The 11,633-nt window shown below is 40.7% G+C and overlaps 1 long non-coding RNA gene across 1 annotated transcript; it reads right to left on the bottom strand.

Annotated features, from left to right (window-relative positions):
• Window positions 1–2,716: 2,716 nt before the first annotated feature.
• On the bottom strand, window positions 2,717–8,953 carry LOC136009161 (uncharacterized). The gene is made up of 3 exons (XR_010610371.1): window positions 8,740–8,953; window positions 4,598–4,666; window positions 2,717–2,768 (listed from the first exon to the last, which is right to left on the bottom strand). It is a non-coding gene; the product is annotated as an uncharacterized LOC136009161 (long non-coding RNA).
• Window positions 8,954–11,633: the final 2,680 nt, after the last annotated feature.

The following is an 11,633-nucleotide window of genomic DNA, read 5'->3' as shown; positions in this document are numbered from 1 at the left end:
CTATTATCTGATACATCTTTTGTCCACTTATGAAGCAGTCAGTCAAAGTACTAAGTTGAAAACAACAAATATTATATACAAACAGCTGCTTTTTAGGTAGATGTACAAAAAAAAAAAAAAAGCCCCCGACCAATACCTCTTCCAACCCTGCAGTAAACTAGCCCTTCTGGGGTAACTCTCCGTTACATCCTGGGCGTGACGTGCTGTGGTATGGAATACCTCTTTGGCTAGCTTGGGTCAGGTGTCCTGTCTCTGATTCCTCCCCGCTTCCCCTCCTCCCTGGCAGAGCACGAGGCTCAGAAAGTCCTTGGCCAGATCAAACATTTGAGCAGCAACTAAAAACATCCGCATTATCAGCACTGTTCCCAGGCCAAAAAATCAAAACACAGCACTGCACTAGCTACTAAGAAGGACAAAAATGACTGCTACTGCTGAACCCAGGGCAGTATCCACCCCTTATTCCATACCATTCACATCATGCTCAGATCCCACATTTTCAATATACCATCACTCTTATCTCAGTGCACTCTTATCTTAGTGCATGGACCAGTCCCTATAAAGCTGCTGAGTCCATCTGGTCCATGATGTCTGGCTCCATCTCTTGTAACAGTCTCTCAGAGCAGGAGAGGCTGTGTGCAGTGTTCACACTTGTGAATAACCTGGTCAATAGTGTCCATTGCTAAGTCCACCCCTCGATCATGAGTCCATCTCTATGTTGCATCTCTGCCCTGATGGCCTGAAGTGTCATGAGACCACCATGCTCCAAATAATTCACTGCCCCCTTCAGCAGTTTCTGCAGCTTGTTGCTGAGGACTCCATACAGCTGCCTTCCATCTCCTATGCTTCCAAAGTACTGGAGGGGCCCAATGGACTAGATACTTGCTCATACTGTCCCACACACCCTGCCACTCATGACTGTCCAGCCTTGGGGAAGATCTCTTGGTCCTCCCATATCGTTGTCTAACCCCAGAGAAGACCCAAACCTGACTCTGCTTAACTTCTGAGATCAGACAAAATGGTGGTGTGTGCCACAAAACTCTGTATGTGTGCCAACATGCTGATCCCCATCACAATCAGCAGGCAGGTCCCAAGGGTACCCAAAGGCCATTCAAACCCTTCAGAACTCTCAAATGATGCTGCTGTACTTGTCCCTGGGGCTGGTGCAGCTGCTGTGCTTGCCGGTTCTCCCACCACCAGCTTCTCTTTTCCTGAGTTCAGATCTTCCTCCTCTGCCTTGCTGGAAAATGCTGCGTGGGCTCTTGCATCTTCCTGGGGCTCGGCGGGCGGCTTCTGGTGGATGCTCTCGGCCTGCCGCGGGGCTGGGCTCCTCCGCGGGGCTCGGCTCCTCCGCTGCCTCCTCCCGCAGCTCAGCAGCCGACTCCTTCCTGGCCTCCAGCTCTGCTCCTGCCACCGCCTGGTCCCCGGGGGCGCTCTCCTGGGCCGCTTCGGCCACCGCCGGCTCCCGGGGCTGCTCCCCTTCGGTTCCCCACAGCCTCACAAAGACAAGAGGCGAGGACAAGAGCCAGGACGGTGAAGAGCAGCGGGACAGCCACGTACAAGTCCACGGCCACGTCCATCACACCCTGCTGCCAGAGCCCGTCCGTATTACAAGTCTTTGCCATAAAGTCTTTGCCATAAAGTGAAACAAGAACCTTAGCCCAAGCCCCACACTTGATAAACACTAACACAGCAAATACCAGCTCTAAGTAATATACAGCATTCTGAAACTGTGAGAGCAAGAGAAAAAACTTTGAGAGCCGATAAATCAGCATGGTGACGACTATTAATCTGATCATCTCTGTCGTTATCTCAACCCTTCGTGCCCCACGTTGGGCGTCAAAAAGAACTGTTTAAACCGATCCACACAGCTCGTCCACTCACTCCCCCCTTCTTCCCCTCCCTCTACTCCCGGAGGGATGGAGAGGAGAATCGAAAAGAATGCAACTCCCATGGGTTGAGATAAGAACAGTTTAGTAACTAAGGTATAACACAAACCACTACTGCTACCACCAATAATAATAATGCTAAAGGAAATAACAAGAGGAAAGAATACAACACCTCAACACCAGCCAACCGATAACTCACCCCACTCCCCCCAGCCGAGCACCAACCGATACCTTGTCCAACCCTGCAGTAAACTAGCCCTTCCGGGGTAACTCTCCGTTACATCCTGGGCATGACGTGCTGTGGTATGGAATACCTCCTTGGCGAGTTTGCGTCAGGTGTCCTGTCTCTGATTCCTCCCGGCTTCCCCTCCTCCCTGGCAGAGCACGAGGCTCAGAAAGTCCTTGGCCAGACCAAACATTTCATAGAATCATAGAATAGTTAGGGTTGGAAAGGACCTCAAGATCATCTAGTTCCAACCCCCCTGCCATGGACAGGGACACCTCACACTAAACCATCCCACACAAGGCTTCATCCAACCTGGCCTTGAACGCCGCCAGGGATGGAGCACTCACAACCTCCCTGGGCAACCGATTCCAGTGTCTCACCACCCTAACAGGAAAGAATTTCCTCCTTATATCCAATTCAAACTTCCCCTGTTTAAGTTTTAACCCGTTACCCCTTGTGCCCTACAGTCCCTGATGAAGAGTCCCTCCCCAGCATCCCTTCAGGTACTGGAAGGCTGCTATGAGGTCTCCCCACAGCCTTCTCTTCTCCAGGCTGAACAGCCCCAACTTCCTCAGCCTGTCTTCATACGGGAGGTGCTCCAGTCCCCTGATCATCCTCGTGGCCCTCCTCTGGACTTGTTCCAGCAGTTCCATGTCCTGAAAACATCCGTGTTATCAGCACTATTTCCAGGCCAAAAAATCAAAACACAGCACTGCACTAGCTACTAAGGAGAAAAATAACTGCTACTGCTGAACCCAGGACAGACACACTTTTTGATTTCTCAGTATTATTTATCTAAGTGCATTTCTCTATACCATGTATATTTGTGACACTTTTGAGAAACACAAACACAAATGTTGATATTAAAAATTCCAGTTGTGAAAAATTTCACCGCAACTGCTCTAGTGGTTTTCTTTTGCTTTAAAAAAAAAATAAATAATCTTTTATTTCCATTTTGGATTTAACTCAATTTTCTTTATATTAAAGCCATCTATTCTTACTGAAATTCTGATTTATATTTCTAGGTCTGAAATTTTGCAACCATGGCATTACAGTAGGAGATCATCTTATTTGATTTTCTGACACGACTTCCCAATTCCTTATCTTTGGGAAACACTACTTTTCAGACTTATGCACTTAGGAAGTGATGGGAAATTCCAGACTTAAACATGCCCGTATGCATTCTGCAGTATAAATTACATTTTAATCAGTATTTGCTTAATAATTATATACAACATTCTAGGGTTTTTATGAAATGTTCTTCTGCAGTACCAAGAAAAATGTCTTACACGACTGTACTATATCAAGCCTAATATCTCTATTTTGAAAAGATACAATCTCTTATAAAAGAAGATCTAATTAGTTTAGCTGTATTTTCTATAAGTCTATATTAAATAACATAACTGAAATAATTCTTAGTCCTCATTAGTTTGTGTCATGGGCCAGACCTTCCGTTACATTATGTGAAATGTCTTGATAAGCAGTAATTCGTAATAGGAGCACAAAGCCGGGTTTCCCAGATCCCATTGTCAGGCTATTGCGTGGTACTTATAAGGTCAGGTCATTCTAAGGATGAATGCCCTCCTGTTTCTCCTTTATTGTGGATACATTTCTAAAGAGGTTATCATTATTTATTTTAAATGGGAATTCTCACGTTCTGGGAACTGAAGTTTAAAGTTCCTTCTGTTTGGGAAAAAACTTGTTTGGGCAGTATTTATTTCTCTTTCTCCTGCCACAGGCTGCTTATTTCCTATTTCACATATGTAGTGAGGAAATCATTAATAAAACCACCCTGTGGGATATTTTAAAGCAATTTCTTCTATAATTTTAGTCTTAAGGTCTTTTTTCCATCTTTCTATAACATAGGAGTTACAGTGTATTTTTTTAGGTGAATTACATACTGCTTAGAAGCTTATAACACTTCAGCTATTCTGTGTTTTATGAAAAAAAGTGGAAGTGTTTCAGTGTTGTATTTTTAATCCCTTTTTTAGTTTTGTTTTGTTTTTCTGATGAGTTTTGCCTCTAAACTAATACTGTTTTTAGATGAAAGTTTATAGTCTTCTCTTAGATCCATTTCTAGGAACTTTAAAAATCACTCACTAGCTTCATGTAGTGAAAAAAACATTTTCCTTGAGTCCCTTGGAGTCTGTGGGAGATAGGAAGTGCATAATTATAAGACAATACTCTGCCTGTGTTGGATTCTGACTTCCACATAGAAACTCTAGCATTTTGAAACATCCTGGGTCTTTGGATTTATGGCAAACCTGCAGATTTGCATGAAATCTGGGGATAAAGCAAGAACTGATTTCTATCTATCATGGCAGAAAAATCTATCACAAACTTTTCTTTTAACTGAAACAGAAAATGGGAGATAAGATCGCAGCATTCTTTCATAAATATACCGTTCTAATCTAATGTGTTTTTTGAAAGATGTTTGTCTACCTTGTCTACTAGTCAGATGCATCTATCACCTTTGTACATGTACCTTTGGTCCAGGATCTCCCACGCTTTTTGGGCCTGCTGGTCCTGGGGGGGCTGATGGTCTTGGAGGTCCCTGGTGCAGCAGAGGAATAAAACATGTCAATAGTTGTCCTAAAGGAAGAGTATTTGTGTTCTTCAACAAAGGAAAGAATTTCAGCAATAGTTACTAATCTCTTTGGTTTTGCTGTATTTTGTCAAATTCTTCACATTTACAATATGTACTGAGCAACAGTTATCTTCAGTCCCAGGTGGAAACCTGAAGACTACCAGAGTAGTATGAAAAATGTCCAGCTCTTGACTTCAGAACACTGGAGTTGCTCTCAGCAAAAAGGTACCAGTGAGAAAGCAGACATTGCTTCATGATTCATACACTGCAGACATTACACATCTGGAGTACCAGAGCTAAGCCATCTAAATTTGGGAGTTGGGTAACTCTAACATACTTTGATGTATTTCTGTTTGACAATCTGTAAACTCACTAGTCAATCCATCATAGCTCATACATCTGCCTTTCATGCTGATGGAGGCATCCCCAGCCTTTTATCATTCATAGGTCAGATGTCTTTTCCCCATTGTGCTACAGAGACCTAGGTACACAAGTCTTGTCCATCTGCCAGCGGTTTACGAAGTTGGTCTTTACAGATTATGGGGCATGGAAAGGCAGCAGAGAAGGGGAAAAGATGCATGCTACAGCACAACAGAACCTTCACACATTTCAAGGATGTGTATTCATGTGGCAGGGAGAAACACAACCAGTTCTACTGAAGCCTGAGATTGAGTTGCAGAGAAGCATGATTCTTGAAGTGGCTGCAGATGGGATTCCTAGAATAGACATGATTTCAGGAATACTATTGCATAGCAAAGCTCTTCCCCCCCCCCCCCCCCTTTTTTAATCGCCTAGGCACTAATAGAAATGCAGGAAGTGTAAATGTGTAAGTTTGTCATCTTGTGACTGGGCAGACTACAACTACCTTTTGTGGTTTTAATCAGTTTAGTTAGTGGTTACCAAACCAGGCTTCTCTTCAGTTCTTTGACTAATTAGAAATGAAAAGTTTTCAGCTTCTCACTGACCTCTTTGATTCTGTATCTACCAATACTTTTTTTCTGTATCGTTTCAACAGATATCTTGTAAAGCTTAAGACTTCACTTCCTATGAGGCATTTTAAGGACTACTAAAAGTTTGTCAGTCGTTTAGTTGCATCAATGTCTTCTTCATGATTGCCTTTGCATTTCCTTTTTTTTTTTCATTTAGGATGGCATGTTTTCATGTGCTCTCTTTAATGGGTCTGGGTTTGTTAATGGCACTCCTTGACCCTCCAGGGAGTTTTGAGCTGGTCTAGTGTCCCTGTGTGCTGTGAAATATACCAGATACATAGTGTTACACCAGGAATTCTGAGTGAATGCCCTCTGAACTAATTCTGACCCCAAGGGCTCTTTGCAGGATCAGTTTGAATGATAGGAAACTGGAACTGAGACGTGGTTTACTTTGAAGCACTCAGGTCTCACCTCAGTGTACTTGTGGCTTTGTGGTTGTAGTTTGAAATAAAGGTGGATTACAGGCATAAAGAATATAGTGCTAATGGAAGTTTGGTGTGGAGGTTGAGGGATGGCAACAGTATTTTCACTGCCTAGCGAAAGGCTGGTGAAACATATCTGTGTGTCTTTGGATGACTGAAATTTAGGGTAATATGCCCTTGTAATGGAACGTATCAGGTGGAATATGCAGGCATTGACATCCTCTGGAGCTCACTATCAGAAAAGCCAGGCAGTGGTGGGGGGCAAATATTCAACAAAGAGGATTTAACCCCCCCACCAGTATGAAAAGCAGCTGAAACCCAAAGGAATTGAAGGGTGCAAGATTTTGCCAAGATGTTTTTAGAGATCTTGAGCAAAGAACAGTAGAGTGTCCTGGGTTCAGCAGTAGCAGTCATTTTTCTCCTTCTTAGTAGCTAGTGCAGCGCTGTGTTTTGACTTTCAGCCTGAGAACATTGCTGATAACACAAATGTTATGCTAGCCAAAGAGGTATAAGAGGTATTCCATACCACAGCATGTCATGCCCAGGATGCAACGGGGAGTTACCCGGAAGGGCTAGGGCACTGCAGGATTGGACGAGGTATCGGTTGGTGCTCAGTTGGGTGGGGTGGGGTGAGTTATCGGTCGGCTGGTGTTGTATTCTCTTCCCTTGTTATTTCCTTTATAATTTTATTTTCCTTGTTATTTTCCTTGTTATTTTCTTTTATCAACAGGGACGGAGGGAAGGAAGGAAGGAAGGAGGGAGGGAGGGAGGGAGGTAAGGAAGGAAGGAAGGAAGGAAGGAAGGAAGGAGGGAAGGAAGGAAGGAAGGAAGGGGAAAGAAAAAGGAAAGAAAGAAAGAAGGAATCTAAACATAAATCTCTCCATGGTTATTCTTATGAAAAAATAACTACTGACATAATCAAAACCTAAAGGATTAGGTATGACTAGACAAATAGTAATGTTCATCACTTCTTTTTATAAGAAAAAAGAGTGAAGTAGCATTCTAGACTATAGACAAATTAAATTAATTTAGAGTTTCTGAAAATTCAAAAATACAAGCTACTGAATGCACACGGATCAATCTGCTATCCAGCATCCTCTGGTAAGTGTCCTGGTAGAAGTCTGTCAAGCCAGGTGTAAAGCATTATTGGTGTCCCTAAGCTGTTATCACACAGAAGTTATTGCGTTAAGTTTTATTTTGAACTACATTGTGTTAGGTGCACATAGACTAATTGCTCTCTGAATTTGGGTCTATCAGCTATGTTCCCAAGAAGTGAAACAGTGGAATTTAGTGGAACATTTTATGCGCAGACATAGTAAAAGTAAAAAAAAAATTCTCAGACACTGAAGAAAGTCTTCCTGAACTATTCCTTATCACAAGTGGCAGAAGGCTTATAGAAAGTTTCAGACCAGACTATGTATTAAATGTATTAAAGGTGAAGCAGAGAAAGCTGCAAAGTAAAAGGATATATACCCAGGTTTTGCAGTAGAGGACATGGGATCTGTTCTAGGGACTGTGTTTTTAAATTCTTAAGTAGCGTAGAAAGGTACGTAGCACTGTTTTCAAATAAAACCATATTGTTCTGATTACTTAAATGAAAGCAATTTCAAAGAGTTGAGGAAAGACCCTACATAAGATTTTGAGTAATCTGGTGACAAAATGTCAGACAAAATTCCACTCTGATAACCATAATACATTACGCAAGGAGAAATAACAGTCATAACTCTATGTACCTAACAGTCATCCTGAACTAGTATTACCACTTAAGAAACAGAAGAGATAGAACCATTCATTAAAAAGGTCACTTCACTGTTAAACAGTGATAAAAACCCATAAATGTTATCCTTTGCAAATTAATCTATATCCTTTTCCTCTAACTTATTTCCCACTGGCAAGAGGATGCCCCTTGGTTTCACCTTATTCTTCAAGAAGCCTTAAGTCAACTCGTGTACTACAGAGGAGATTTTTTCAGTCTCTCACTTTTGAAAAGACTGCAATCTCTGTGTACCACTGAATCCTTGTCTTTCACTTTAGTTAACCACTAAAGGCTCAAAAAACAGTGAGCACAGCAACCCTGCCACAGACTGCTGGAGTCCATTCTTGGTGTTGAAGTTAAAAATGTAAATGATATAACCAAGTAAATCTTATTCTGAAACCTATATGCAAATAAGTACCTCCAAAAGACCTATTTTTAAATTCATTTTGGGTCTTACTCATATTTTTGCATGTGCATGGTTGGTAATACTGAAATGACACTATTAACATGACTAATACCTCTCTTTTTATACTCACTAAAGACCATATTGCCCATAGAGAGGTATAAAACACCTCATGAGGTAATGAAAGGTGGAGATGAATTTGAGGAGCTACCTTCCTAATGAAGACTTCCTGCGGGAAATTTGCAGGGTGAGGTACACTGGGCTAGCTATTTAATCTTTTGTGTGTTTCTTGTTTGAAATGATAGCAAGTTTTTATTTAAAAACAGATGTTAAACTGGAATTATATAAAAATGAAGAACTGGTCAGTTATTTTCCCGAAAAAGTTGCTCACGTGGTTTCTGCATATTCACAAGGAGTTTTTCATGTGTCTCATGTTTCTTTATTTTTCATATTTTGTCTAGAACTCCTACCATTGGTCCCATTATTGAATTTCCAGGAAGTCCATCATCTCCCGGTGGCCTGTTGGGACCCAGATCCCCCTATCAAAAAAGAAAAAAAAGCAAAACCATATCCATTATTTCCAGTTTCAGTTTACAAAGTCTTACAGAAAAAAAGTATTAAATTCTTTCTGACAGTGACAATTATTGAGCTAGGCAATATGAAATCAGTATTTCTAAAGGAAGCTTTTACTACCTTGATTCTGACCTCACTTATAATTTGCTTCTCTGCAACTGTATCAATGAGTGTGTTCTGCTTTGATGAATGATTTGGCAGCTTCACTTTTCAACTGAAGGTTGAATAATGTAATTTAGCCTCCATGGCCAGATTCACCTGTGGCTTCTGTGTGCTTTTGCCCACACAAGCAAGGCTGCATAACCTTGTTACTGTCAGAGCACAAAGAGAACAGCAAAGAAATTCAAAGACAAGTGCTGACACAGAGTATGCTGAGAAAGATGTAAGTGTGCAGCACTTTGAAATTGTAAGCGCCACAGGCTGAAGATTCAAGAAGAAACTATTTTTTCCTCAAACACTACCTAGTACAACTGGTTGGTAATCTTAGCTCTATCAGTGGCTTTCCTGGAAGCAATCAGGCTTCGAATTCAAGTTCCTCATGTTAACCACCCTCCCTGCCTCCCTCCCCGACTCCCCCCCCACCCCGCCCCGAGTAAAATCTTGCTCCTTCTTAGTATTTAATCTATTGACAACAAATGTCTTCTGTTATATTGTTATATTAGGGGTCTTAAAAAGAAAATTTTGATTTTCAATGAAAATTGCAATTTTTATCACTAGTGAGAAGAACAGGCTCATTCATTTCAAGACTCATTCACTAGGGAATGCAGATGAGATGTTCTATCAAAACCTCCAGGCAGCTGAAACCACAAGAAAGGAATATGAGGAAAAACAGCTATCAAATGTTACTGTCTCCACATTAATAATAATGGTTGTCAAGGGAAATAAAACTCTAGTTCCCAAATGTGGGTGTTGATTAAAATAAACAGATTTCCAGTGAACATAACCATGGCTGTTCAGAAGTTGTCTAAGCAACCCTTCGCTGCTACATCAAATACTTAAGAGATGTAATAAAAAGACCACAGACCATGATAACTCCCAGCTTTGAAAAACATGTGGATTCCCTGCATTAGAAATTTAGAATGTCTGAATTCACTACTGCAGATACCAGGATTTTCCAAGAACACAGTTACTAGTAAACATCACACTTTTCACAGTGGAAAGAGAAAACGGATCTCTTTAATCTGTTACATTATTGAGCAATCGTCAGAAACATGGCAGATACATGTTTAAACAAAGAAATTATTATGGAACTAAAGAGACAAAGTTTTGTGTATTTTCTAAAAATCAACTTGCATTTTAGAATTACCTAAAATACTTGCTTTCTTGCATCAGCTACTGCACATAAAACCCCTCATCTAAAATTTAGTAGTGTATGGAAAAACTCCTACAGACCCCAGTGAATTTTTGCTTGTGGCCAGCCTGCTATGAAAGTGATATGAATTGTACTGAACAGAATAAAATCAGAGTGAAAACGGCAATAAAGTCAATAAAGTTTTTTTTTTCAGCATGAGTTTTATCGATAAATAATCTTGACTCCCATAATGGTCTATTTAAAAAAATGTCACAGTAACCATGAAAACGTGAAGACGGCAGACTGGTGTAGTGAAACCTATCTTCAGACAAATTGTGCATTATAGCAAGCTACTTACATTTTCCTGAGATAAAATTTGGTTGCATTTTTACTCCAGGTGTACCCTGAGCTTCTTGTATTCTCTTCTTCCTTCCTCCTCCGTGAACAAGTAAGTCCAAACCACATTCCTGCCCTCTGTGATGCCCTGTTCCAAGGCTTATGAGTACACTGTATGTACAATACCTACATGTGCTTGTGTGTGAGAGCATATATATTGTTAAGGAAGAAGAAAAATTAGGATGAAATTACTCCAGAGCGACAGGATGCACATTAATGATTTCTCTATCCAAAAAATTATCTATCAGCAAAGCTGAAAACCGTCAATTAAAGCTGAAGTAAACTGATGTATTTATACAAACAGTAACTGTTTTATTCTTAAAATAAGAATGTGCTGGTAGTGAATTTTCAAACATTTTGAAAACCTTCAGAGTCATATTTACTTATGCTGAATCTGCATATTTTACTTAGCAGGACAACTCCCACTCATTTCAAGTACATTTTCCCCATGGAGAAAATGAGATGGATGTAGCTCTAACTACCTCATATATGACATTGTATTTGAACTAATGTCTACCAGCCAGCTGTTCACTTGGAAGTGACATACAAACATTCATCTCCAAAAAATCATCGAGTCAGTATATCTTGAACTATACATAGACACACTCCTGTAGGGATTTACTGCCACATTCAAGAAATCTTTGGTCTAAGAAACAAAATACATAGCAAATTCAAACCAAACCAAACCAGGCCAGGTTGGATGAAGCCTTGTGTGGAATGGTTTAGTGTGAGGTGTCCCTGTCCATGGCAGGGGGATTGGAACTAGATGATCTTGAGGTCCTTTCCAACCCTAACTATTCTATGATTCTATGATTCTATGAAAAAAACACAGGAAAAAAACTTCAAAGACACAACAGAAATGTTACAAGGATTTTTTTTTTAAACAAATGGATTCAGGAGGCAATAGCACATACTAAGTTCAGCATCCTGTTATAGGGCTCACAAACACTCTCTGTTGATTTTTAGTATACCTTTCAGTCCTTATTTATAAAATAATAACCAGTTTATTACTACAACAAGGAATTTTAACTTCTTTAACTTATATTCTTTCGAGAGACGTGCACCAAAAATTTTCCAGTCTCTGGTCTCCAGCAAACAATCAGA

This window comes from Lathamus discolor, chromosome 2, assembly GCF_037157495.1.
Source record: "Lathamus discolor isolate bLatDis1 chromosome 2, bLatDis1.hap1, whole genome shotgun sequence".
In the NCBI taxonomy this organism is placed as follows: domain Eukaryota; kingdom Metazoa; phylum Chordata; class Aves; order Psittaciformes; family Psittacidae; genus Lathamus; species Lathamus discolor.
Note: the sequence above shows the minus strand (reverse complement) of the source record. Positions and strands in the feature narration are given on the sequence as shown.